The sequence below is a fragment of the Carcharhinus amblyrhynchos genome, unplaced genomic scaffold, assembly GCF_965287045.1.
Source record: "Carcharhinus amblyrhynchos unplaced genomic scaffold, sCarAmb.v2.hapA scaffold_38, whole genome shotgun sequence".
NCBI lineage: Eukaryota > Metazoa > Chordata > Chondrichthyes > Carcharhiniformes > Carcharhinidae > Carcharhinus > Carcharhinus amblyrhynchos.
Window position 1 is genome coordinate 7,006,320 of NW_027649779.1, and position 12,615 is coordinate 7,018,934.

General features: G+C 42.4%; 2 non-coding genes across 2 annotated transcripts; both read left to right on the forward strand.

Annotated features, from left to right (window-relative positions):
* The first annotated feature begins 8,724 nt into the window (after positions 1–8,724).
* trnat-ugu (transfer RNA threonine (anticodon UGU)) lies at positions 8,725–8,797 on the forward strand. The gene has a single exon. It is a non-coding gene; the product is annotated as a tRNA-Thr (tRNA).
* A 3,193-nt stretch (positions 8,798–11,990) lies between these two features.
* On the forward strand, positions 11,991–12,072 carry trnal-uag (transfer RNA leucine (anticodon UAG)). The gene has a single exon. It is a non-coding gene; the product is annotated as a tRNA-Leu (tRNA).
* Positions 12,073–12,615: the final 543 nt, after the last annotated feature.

Genomic DNA, 12,615 nt, shown 5'->3' on the forward strand with positions numbered 1-12,615 from the left:
AGGCCGCTCAGTGAAACGGTCCCTGCGCCACCCCGTGGCCAAACCGTGTAAATACACCTTCATCTCTGCCTTTTTCAGATAAAATCCAGAGACAGAATGAGTGAAGAATGCGGAGACATCGATGATCACTCATAAACTGATCTGTCACTGACCGAGTTTCAGGTAATTCTAAACAGCAAAGGTTCTGCTTCATCCGCGACCAATGGGGGTTCGTGTTTGGGAGGAAATAGTTTCCTTTCCCCGCCCCTTAAAAACACTATCAGAGTCGCAACAGCGTGGGTTAACAGAGTGAGTTTCTCCACATATCGTCTAATGCAATACTTACAAGTCAGGCATACCACAAGCTAGATAGAGAACACAGACAGAACAGAGGTGCAAACCATCAGGTGAAACCAAGAGATTGAGGCGTATTTCACGTAAGAACATAATAAATTACACATTTCCAAATTATGGCTAGTGTTATGGGATAATTTGAGGTGACCAATACTGTCTTTAACTACAGAGAATATAAAATCACGAGGCCGATATCTCTCTATAAAGACGTAATATTTATTTAAAACAAAAACACAACAAGCAGCTTCTCGGAGATGACAGAAAGGGTTAAGTGGCTCTGGTACAGAGCACAGGACTTTCCGATGAATCTAACGTGTACAATCAATAACAGATCAATTATAGATGTTCTTATCGATCATTCCTGCCTCATGTTAGTTTAAAAGATCAATTACGTTCAGTAAACGTACAACAATCATAATTCCTGATATGTTGCTCAGCCAATCGCATTTTACAACCCAGCATAATGATATCTCCTTCATCCATTTAAATCGGAGGCTGACTCATCTGTAATCAGTATCTGGGAGAATCAGGAAGATGAAACAGAGTCATTCAGTCACAGAGTTTTACAGCATTGAAACAGGCCATTCGGCCCGACATATGTATGCCTCCCTTTTTAATCTCCTAAAATGGTACCTATTGCCCGCGTTTGGCCCATATTCCTCGATAGCTAGCGTTTTTTTTAAGACAAAATTATACCCGCCTGTACCACTAGCTCTGGCAGCTTGTCCCAGACATTCACGGCCCTTTGTGTGAAGAAATAAAGTGCCTCTGGACTCTATCTTTCCCTACACACGTTAAACCTATGCCCTCTAGATTTAGACACCAATGCAGTTGGGAAAAGATATGCACTATCTCACTGATCTATGCCCCATATTATTATATGAACCTCGATAAGATAACCACTCAGCCTCCTGCACGCCAGAAAAAAAAACAGTCTATCCAACCACTCCTTATAACTCAAACCATCAAGTCCCGGGAGTGTCTTCGTAAATCTTTTCTGCGCTCTTTCTTGTTTAATGATACCCTTTCTATAATAGAGTGACCAGGACTGTACACAGTATTCCAATGTCTAGTACAACTCCTGTATTCAATGTTCTCACCAATGAAACTAAGCATGTCGAATGCCTTCTTCACCATCATGTCCACCGATGACTCCACTTTCAATGAGCTCTGACCTTGTACCCCTAGATCTCGATGTTTTGTAATTTTCCTAAACGCCCTACCATCTTGGTGCGTTAGTGATTCATGTTCAGTCCTTGCAGGTTCGCAGACTGGTTTCGATATATTAACAAATAATATTTTTGATAAGCAATCCTGAATTGCTTCCTGGTCAAAAACAATTCTGTCAGCATCAGTGGAGTGAGATTTGTAGTTTTGCTTCTGAACTGGAAATGTCACAGGGGCAACAGGCTGAGAACACACACAGATAATGAAAGGCAGTGATAGGATGCAAAGCGCAGGTCAGATGATGTAGTTAAGAGTTCACATGGTGTACTTGCCTTTATTAGCAGAAGCATTGATGAAAAGAGCAGAGAAGTTATGCTGGTGCTGTATAAAACTCCCATGATGCCACGGTTAGTGAACCATGTGCAGATTCATTAGGATGATACTGGTGCCAAACGACTTTAACAAGGAGAATAGTTTCGATTCACTACACATTCGAGGGTTCGGTTCATTGCACATTCCGATGTTAAGGATATTAAGGGAATTGAACGGAATGCAACCTGGGGTGAAGTTTGCAGCGATGAAAAGAGGCTGGATAGGCTGGGGTTATTTTCCTTAATGTGGAGAAGGATGAGGGGAAACGCACTGATTTGTACCAAACTATGAGGGATATAGATTATCCAGATGAGAATAACCATTCCGCTTAGTAAATTTGTCAATAACCAGGGGCATAGATCTAAGGATAGGAACATGATATCGAAAGGGGGCTTGCAAAAAAAAAACCTCGTTAACCTCGAAGGTGGTGGGAATCGGGAACTCACAGCCGAAAGTATGGCAGGGGAAAGAACCTTCACATTTAAGAAGCATTTAGATGAACACTTGAAACGTCATAGCATGCAAGGAAGAGAACCAACTGTTGCAACATGGGATTTGATGAGATAGGTGTTATATGGCCGAAGGGCCTCTTTCAATGCTGAAAATCTCCATCACTACATTATCTCTTCTAGGAAGTTAGCAACTGTGATAACTCAGCATTCATTCAGAACAATAACGGGGGGCTGTGAGCACTCTATTATGGGCCTTACGTCTCCTAAGTCCGGTATCTAAAGCCCAATAGTGTCTGATTTCAGACAGACGGAGTACACATTGGTCTAAATTGATGAAACCCAAACACGTGCTGATTTGTGTTTTAGCCAGTGAGCTTGGTGAAGGGGCACAGCAGAACCTTCTTCAGGTCCTCTCGGAACTTGGTCTGAGCGACTGCGTAGATGAAGACGTTGTTGCAGGAACTGACTAGCTGGAGCATGTTTGCTGTTTCCTGAAAGATGTACCGTGGGTCTTTGAAATCCAGGCTGGTGCGGTAGCCCACACCTGTAATCCACACATAGAGGAAGTATATGACATAGGTGACCCAGAGGAGGAGGAAGCTGAGGGCGATGGCGAAGAGCAGGATGATGGACCTCTTGCGGTTGGCCATCTCTGGGTCCCCGTGACCCTCCGTGCCCCGGAGTCTCCTGCGAGCTCTGCTGGCCACTAAGATGTGTTTTACGGTTAGAGCGTTAAGAAGCAGGATGAGGAGGAACGGGAGAAATGGGGTTAAGATGTTGTCCAACCAGTCAAATGTCTGCCAGGCGGGCAGTGTGTAATAACTGGGCTTAAAAACACAGAACCAGGGCACCCCGTCCAGGATGTACAAGGGCTGGTAAGTGAAATAGAAAGGGACATTCCTGATACTACTCAGGACACAGACTATTCCTATAACCAGGAATGCTGTTTTCTCGGTGCAATATCTGGTCTTCAGGCTCTGGCAGCAGATGGCCACAAAACGGTCGATGGTAAAAGCCACTGTCAACCAGACAGATGCATCCCGGGTAAAATAGACCAGCAGATTGGTGAGTGTACATGCGGGAGTGGTAGACAGGACGCTGTTCTGAAAGTAGATGCGGCCAATCCGGTTGAGGATGACGGCACTGATGATGACAAGGAAATCAGTCAATGCTATCGCGATCAGGTAGCAGGTTATGCACCCTGACAGTCCGCACCGTCCTCGGGATAAGATTACGATCGTCACCAAGTTGGCTGAAATAGAAAGAGGCAGAGAGGTGTTACTGAGAGGGATGTAAACACCAGCTGCTGCGCCCTCCAACCAGTTACTGAAAACCACCCCATCCTTCACTTTGCCAACTCCAGACTCCAGTGATTGTAAAGTCTTGGCAATGACGCGACATTCAAAACTGGATTAAAGTTATTTTAAATTAGGGGGAATCAGTCCAAATTTTAACTCTGCGCTCTGGTCACTGAGTTGATCCCCTCAGATAACTATCAAATTTCAGATTCACCCAAAATTTACTGTCACTATTCTTCTTCGTACTAATCCCATCCATCCATCAGCCCTATCAGCCCCCATTCAGGCAGCGTCTCAGTTTTTATAATCTCGTCCTTCAAATTTTAAATCCCTCCACAATCTCGCCTTTCCAGATTTTGATAACATGCTACAACTATCTGAGATCACACCGTATCTCCGAGTGTGGACTTTAATGCCCCTGATTTTCAGTGTGCCTTTACCTGCCGAGACCCTAACGGCTGGAACTCCTTCTTTCAAAGAGTAAACTTTCTCTTTGCTCTTCAGGACGATCCTTAGAAATTAAATTTGTTGAACAATTCTCTGTCATTTTGACGTCAGTATAAAGTTGATTTGTTAAAGAGTTGTGAAGTATCCCCATTCTACTTATCCGGGTGTCTGAAGAACTGAACAACTCATCACCTTCTCAAATGAAAGCCAGAGATGGACAAGACATATTCGCTTTGCCATATCTACATGCATACAGCTAGTGATTACAAATATAATTATCCGACATTTACCAGAATGACTAACCCAAGACAAAATACATATGCATAACCCCCACATCTTTTTCAAAAGTTTCCATAATTAATTCTTAAAACCTCAGTAACAATGTGGGCAGCCCAGTGCCACCTCACCAGAAATCAACGATTACTAACTGCTGGAGGTCACAGCATAGATTCATGTATCCACTGAATGCGTGTTCTAAGTCAATGCATCTAATTGAATGATTAGATTGCAATATCTCATTTTCTGAGACTGTGCATACCAGCAGATGAAATACAGGTCACTTTAGAGACTTTATAACATTGAAAACACTGGATTGGGTTTCACTACATTCGAATAAAACCCAATGTTCAACAATAAAAAGGTTAATGTTTATGCAACACTATACATTTCAAGCCATGAGAATAATTTGGGATATTTCACCTACCAGGAACACCAATGGCAGCGAGAATGGGATATGAAATGGCGAAGAAGAGACCTTTTGCTGGCCCATGCATCCTCTCCCAGAAAGTGAAATGAAGCTGAAACCTGAGCTCTGCAGTGGTTTCATTGTGTCCCACATTCATTCTGAGTGAGCGTCTCCAGAGGAATAATTAAGTTAGAAATGGCACCTTAGTTACAGACCGGTGAACAAACAGATTCGCTCACTGTTTGGTACCTCCACATTGCACCACTGGCAACGGGGGATGATCCCGTTGTATACCAACCAAACTGCTGCTTGCTCATTCCATGGTTACCTTCACCCCCCACAAACATTGCCTTCGTGTCTACATCAAGAACAGCAGGTGAGGGGAGATATTGATCTGGGCTCTAATCTCAAATTCAAAGACCATTTCGTCTCATTTCTGCCCAATTACATCTTGCTCACAGATATCAGAATAGTTAGGCACGTATTTCCTTCTGAGAGTTTTGGAAACAGAAATTAGAAGCATGAGTAGTGCATTCAGTATTTCTGAGTCTACTCCGCCCTTCATTTTGATCATGAGTGATCATCAAACTGCGTTCCTACTCCCTCATTCTTTTTATTAGATGTACATCTGAAACACCTGAAGTCACTATGGCCATTTTGCACATCCTATCGTCCTGCTCTCACATTCAGCGAGTACAGGATGGACTTCACAGAAATAACCAATGATAACTGAGGTTAATATGCTATATTTCCTTTAAGAAGTGATACAATGAACCTGTTTTCCGATCTACAAACAGCAAGCGAAACACTTTTTATCTACGAAATTCACCTTGGACTTTATTATTTTGGGGCGAAATAAATGCAATTCTGCATTTAGTTTGTTTATTTTCTCACATAAACCTCGGTCATCTAAAGTTTTATTATCGAGAAGATGTGTAAATCATGTTTGGAGGAGTAAGCTTGATGAAAGTTACTCTTTGACTCTTCTTTGAAAGTCACACATCAATAACCATTCGACTGGAGACAGGCAATGTTTGAGCAAGTGTGTGTGTGTGTGTGTGTGTGTGTGTGTGTGTCTTGGGAGAAAGGCCTAGTATCATAGATCAGAGTGCTGTCGTTTGCACGGTGTGACTCGTCGCAATGTGGACTCTCGCCGTCCCACATCTTGTATAAATTGGCACAGATGACTGAGTGAATGGCACCCGTAGGCGGACCCCATGAAAAATGTATACTGAATTAGAAACATCTTTTGAAATGAGAAATCCTCATTTTGTTTCGTTTCATGTTAAACGGGATGACACACCTTTGTATCTTATTAAAAAAACTCAGCACTTTAACTGTTTAAACAGGTAAAGTTCAGTCCAAAAAAACTAATCCATATTGAATTTAAAAAATACTGAAGTTACTGCAAATCCCAACTCAAAACAGAAAGTATTTGAAAAACTCAACAGATCAAATATCCTCTTTGGAGAGGGAAACAGTGAATGTTTTAGGTCGCTGACGTTTTATCCAAAATGGAAGAGGTTAGAGATTTAATGGTTTACAAGCAGCTACAGAGTGAAGGAAAAGAAGAGGGCAAGAACTATTTTATGAACTTGTGACACACGTGGTGTATATGGATTTCAGCAAAGCGTTTGATAAGGTTCCCCATGGCCGGCTACTGCAGAAAATGTAGATGCATGGAATTGAGGGTGATTTAGCAGTTTGGATCAGGAATTGGCTAGCTGATAGAAGACAGAGGGTGGTGGTTGACGGGAAATATTCAACCTGGAGTTCAGTTACAAGTGGTGTACCTCAATGATCTGTTTTGGGGCCACTGCTGTTTGTCATTTTTATAAATGACCTAGATGAGGGTGTCGAAGGATGGGTTAATAAATTTGCTGACGACACCAAAGTCGGAGGAGTTGTAGACAGTGAGGATGGATGTTACAGTTTACAGAGGGACATAGATAAGCTGCAGAGCCGGACTGAGAGGTGGCACGTGGAGTTTAATGCAGAAAAGTGTGAGGTGATTCACTTTGGTAAGAGTAATAGGAATGCAGAATATAGGGCTTATGGAAGGACTCTTGGTAGTGGTGATGAGCAGAGAGATCTCGGTGTACATGTGCATAGATCCCTGAAAGTTGGCACCCAGGTTGATAAGGTTATTAAGAAGGAGTAAGGTGTGTTAGCTTTTATTGGCAGAGGGATTGAATTTCGAAGCCATGAGGTCATGTTGCAACTGAACGAAACGCCGGTGCGGCCGTGCTTGGAGTATTGTGCACAGTTCCGGTTGTTCCAAAATGTGGAATCAATGTCGATGGAGATAAGGAATAGTAAAGGGAAAAATGTCACTGATGGGTGTAGTCTATAGGCCCCCAATTAATAACTTCGAGGTGGGGCGGTCTATAAACAAACAAATAACAGATGCATGTAAAAATGACCAACAATAATCATACGGGATTTTAACCTCCATATTGATTGGATAACTCAAGTTGGATGCCATGGACTTGAGGATGAGTTCTTAGAATGCTGTCAAGATAGTTTCCTCGAACAGTATGTTACAAAACTTACGGGGGAGCAAGCTATCTTGGATCTGGTCTTGTGTAATGAGGTAAAATTAATGATCTCCTTGTTAGGGATCCTCTTGGAAGGAGTGATCACAATATGGTTGTATTTCTAATACAGATGGAGGGTGAGAAAACGATGACCCAAACCAGTGTCCTCTGTTTGAACAAGGGGGATACAATATGATGGGGGCGGAGTTGGCTAATGTAGACAGGGAACACAGACTAATTGATTGGACAGTTGAGGAACAGTGGAGGGTTTTTAAGGAAATTTTACTCAGTACTCAGCAAAAATATATTCCAGAGAAAAAAGAAGGAATGTAAGAAAAGGGGTAACCAGCCATGGATAACTAAGGAAATAAAGGAGAGTATCAAATTAAAAACCAATGAATACAGAGTGGCCACAATTACTGAGGAACTAGAAGATTGGGAAACCTTTAAAAAGCAACAAAGAACTACTAAGAAAGCAAAAAGAAAGGGAAGATAGATTATGAAAGTAAACTCGCACAAAAGACGAAAACTGATAGTAAAATACTTACAAATATATAAAATAGAAAAGAGCGGCTAATGTAAATGTTGGACTCATAGAAAGTGAGAAGGGGGATTAATAATGGGAAACGAGGAAATGGCCGAGCCCTTAAACAAGTTTGTTTTGTCGGTCTTCACAGTGGAGGATACAAATAGCATACCAATAATCGATGGACATGGGGGTGAGGACGTTGAAATGATCAATGTTACTAAAACAGCAGTGCTGGGTAGGGTAATGGGACTAAAGGTAAACAAGTCCCCTGGTCCGGATGGAATGCATCCCGGGGTACAAAAAGAAATGGCAGAAGTAATAGCAAATACATTCGTTGTATTTTATCAAAATTTGCTGGACTCTGTGGAAGTGCCGGCTGATTGGAAAACAGCTAATGTAACGCCACTGTTTAAAACAGGAGGTAAACCAAAGGCAGGTAACTAAAGGCCAGTTAGCTTAACATCTGTGGTTGGGAATATGCTGGAATCTATCATTAATGAAGAAATAGCAGGACACTTGGAAAAGAATGGTTCAATCAAGCAGACACAACGTGGATTCATGAATTCTTCATTAAATGTAAAACACAGCGAGACTATGAAGTGAGGAAAAAAAGTAAACTATTCAGCTGGATAAACTTGTGTCATATTTGGAAAAGTCAGAGGTATGAAATCAGCATAAAGCTCTGAAGAATATTCTCTAAACAGACACATGGCAGGTACTGAGCATTGGAAGTATTTGAAACGCCGTAAATTCTACCGCTTTCACATCGCATTTTGTAACTCCCTGTTGTCCATCTCAATTGCTCACACATCCACACAAGATCACCCATCTGTAAATTCAGCCTGTTCCTTGTTTCGCGAATTATGGTACGTTTGCTGCAAGCAGCAGGCAGCGGGCAGCGCTTGGTTCCATAGCTCAGTGGTTAGAGCACTGGTTTTGTAAACCAGGGGTCGCGAGTTCGACTCTCGCTAGAGCCTGCTTAACTCTCCCTGGAAGGTTTAGTTTACAATATTCAGAGCAAGTGCAACGGGGTTCAAATTCGATGAAGGCAGCTCACATGAGAGTCGACATTCCCAATGTGACTTTGAAAAGTGATTAGTTATTCCCATGATCATGAAAGAGGCATGTTTGAAAAAGCTGGCGGCTTTGTTTGTACACAGGAGCGCAGGAAATTAGTTTGTTAGAAAGGGAAATGGCATTTTGACCTTTCTTGTCAAAGGAATGGAGTTCAGCAATAAATAGGTATTACTACAGTTGAAAGGGTTTATTGAGACCGCATGTGGGAAATTCTTCGCAATGCTGGTCTCCATATTTAAGAAAATATATTCTTGCATTGCAGACAGTATGGTGAAGGGTCGCGAGTTTGCTCCGTAAGCTAGGGTTTGGCTGTGATGAGGACTTGAGTAAATTTGGTTGAAATTCTCTTGCGTTTAGAGAAATGAGAGGTGATCTCATAAAAACCTGCTCCATTCTGAATGGGGTCGAGGGGATGGACGCTGAGAGATTCTTTCCACTGGGCAGGAATCTAAAACAGCATCGGCAAAAAGAGCGTTTAGGGCAGTGTGGAGCTTGTACATTCTCCCCGTTTATACGTAGGTTTCCTCCCGGTACTGTGGTTTCCTCCCACAGCTCAAAGATGTGCTGGTTAGGTCGATTGGACTTGGCAAATTGTCCCTTAGTGTCCAAAGGTGTGTAGGTTAGAGGGATTAGCAGGATGGGTGCGTGGGGCTGCGGGAATGGGACCTTGATGTGGTCTCAGTCGGATAGTCGTTGCAGAGTCAGACGGGCCGTATGGCCTCTTTCAGCAGTGCAGTGGTTCTATGAGATCAGAGGAATTTACGTCATGCAAAGTGCTGTGCATCTTTGAAACTCTCCCCCAAAGAGGGTTGTCGCTGCTCCTTCATTGAACACGTTTCAGACTGTGATGGGGCAAAAAAATACGGTCTGTCTGGGAATTAAGGGATATAGGGAGCTAGTGGGAAAATGGAGTTGAAGCCCAAGGTCGGATATGATGGCATTGAATGGTAGAGCAGGCTCGATAGGCCGAGTGATCCATTCCTGCTCCTATTTATTGTGTTCATGTGTGTGAGAAAAACAGTAATTCATGTTTTTAATAAAAACAGATTGCTCCAGAAGTTCTCAGCAGGTTGGGAAGTCTTGTTGAAGTTGTACAAGACATTTTAAGGGCATATTCGTAAAACCGTGTGCAAATTCTGGTTATCCTATTGTAGAAAGGATATTATTAAACTGGAAAAAGCGCAGAAAAGATTTATTAGGATTTATTAGTGCTTGACAGATTGATTTATAAGTGGGGACTTTTTTTTCCCCGGGAGATTAGGAGGCTGAGGAGTGACCGTGTAGAGGTCTATAAAATAATGAGGGACATAGGCAAGGTAGATAGTCAATATCCCTTCCCAAAGGTAGGGGAGTCTAAAGCTAGAGGGCTTAGATTTAAGGTGAGAGGGGAGAAATCCAAAGTGTCCAGGTGGGATTTTTTTACGTCATACAGAAAATTCCAGGGGTGGTAGTGGATGCGGGTACAATTTTATCTTAAAAAAAGAATTAGATAGTTACAAGAGTACGATGGGAATAGAAAAATATTGGCCAAATGCGTGCAATTGGAATTACTTTAGGGGTTTAAAAACGGATGGCATGGACAAGTTGGGCCGAAGGGCCTGTTTCCATGCTGTTAACCTCTATATCTCTATGAGCAGGTCTGGCAGCAAACATGAAGAGAAAAATACAGTTAAGTTTCAGAATCCAATATAATGTTATTCAAAACAGTAACATCTTCGAGTTATAACAATTTGCACAACATCTAGACAGGGAATTGAATTAAATCCAGGCAACGAATGTCCTGAATTTAAACTGCTGCTATATTCCTGTAGTAAAATTATTCAGGAAAGTTAGCTGTTAACTGAAAGGCTGGAGGCTTGATCGCACCGTGAGCCACACAGTTTTCCTCTATTCCTGCTTCTACTTATATTTCCAACACAGACACACTGTGTGTCCTTCTGCAACAAAGAAACATGATTCAAGCTTTGCTGGTCTCGCTGTTATTCAGTAAGTTGATATACAAATAGATCTCTGAATATTCATTTCAAATAATACAAGAGCTATTAGATTATGCTTTGGTACATTTCCAAACTATTAGAAACACTGTGTTCACAGTAACTGATAGAAGTTGTTGATGTGATTGCAGAGATAGAACTGGAACCCACCATCACGCCGAGTGAATCCACTGTCGGTTTAAATGTTGATCAGTGAAAATGCCAATTATCCTCTGTGACATACGGATACCGAATCAATAAGCAATAGCCAATCAAAATAGAAACCAGAATCAGTCAGTCTTTCTCTCTACTTTCAAACATGTTGTTATTTTCTGTACCATTTGCCAAGTGAAATGAATGAAAAAGTGAACACAGTTTGTGATGTAAAAATGTGCTCACTCCTTCTGGAAACAAAATCACATTGATGCACAGAGCAACACACACACACAGACACAAAGACGGACAAAGACTTGAGGAGATGCAAACATCCAGAAATCAAGGATGTCAACAGTGGGTTTCAGTCTTGTTCAATTTCTGGCTGGAGTTTAGCAAGTTATCACTGATGAGCATTAATGACGGAACCTGAAAGTGAAACAGGAAAAATAAACTGGAATATTTGGAAGGATTTGATTGCATTGAACGAAGAATTAATTCTGCAGTCACCTAAAGGAATGAATGCTGAGCACAGCAGTGGGTGAGGTTCAAATCTTCGTGAGAAAACATCAGTTTCAAATCCACTTTCACTGCTATTTTGATTGCAGGTCGGGAAATGAAGCTTTATTGCTCTTCTCCAATCCGTGATAATAAATATCAGTTATTTCCCGGCAGCAGGCACGAATCTCAGTCTCGCCTTGTGTCCTGTCCTTTCTCAGGTAAAGACTCGCAGCAAATTCAACAGGAAGCCATATTCTCCCATCTGAGGAGCAGACGAGGTTAAGGACAGTTGAAATGGAGCCGGCTCTTCACTGCAGCTTTTCAGTGTTTCTGACTGGAGATGAGTTTTGTTTGCTGCACATCTGATTCGGTGACGATTTCTTCATCGCTCATCCCAACTCCACTGATTTTGACATGTTTCAGTATCAATGCAGTGAAATGACAGGATTATCATGTTTCCCCATGTGGTAGTGTGGCCGAGCGGTCTAAGGCGCTGGATTTAGGCTCCAGTCTCTCTCGAGGCGTGGGTTCGAACCCCACCACTGCCAGAGAGCAGTTGAACACAGGGGTGTGTGTGGTCTTGTTTTTATTTTGACAAACACCCTTGTAAGAACGGGGTATTGCGCTTGACTCATCGATTGACAGTTCCGACGCGCCATTGCAAAAAGAAAAACTCACCAACCTCCTCAGAATACAAATAGGGGACAACGTTCGAGTCCCTTCCTTCTCCAGTACGTCCCCAGAGTGAAGAAGCCACGGCATCTTCTTCGGAACCTTCAGCATGCAACTGATGAAGTCAAATATCTCGCGAAGGCCATCTCCACACACCTCTATTTGCCTTCAAAACACAGAGCAACCTCAAACAGACCATTGTTCGCAGAAAACTACCCAGCCTGCAGGAGAACATCGACAATGACACCACACACCACCCCTACGGTAACCTGTGCAAGATATGTTGGACCATTGAAATGGATGCCATCAAACGTGAAAACAGAATCCACCAGGTAGACGATATATACACATGTAACTGAGCCACCGGGGTCTACCTCATCCACTGCATGAAAGGATATTCCGTATCATGGTATATCGCC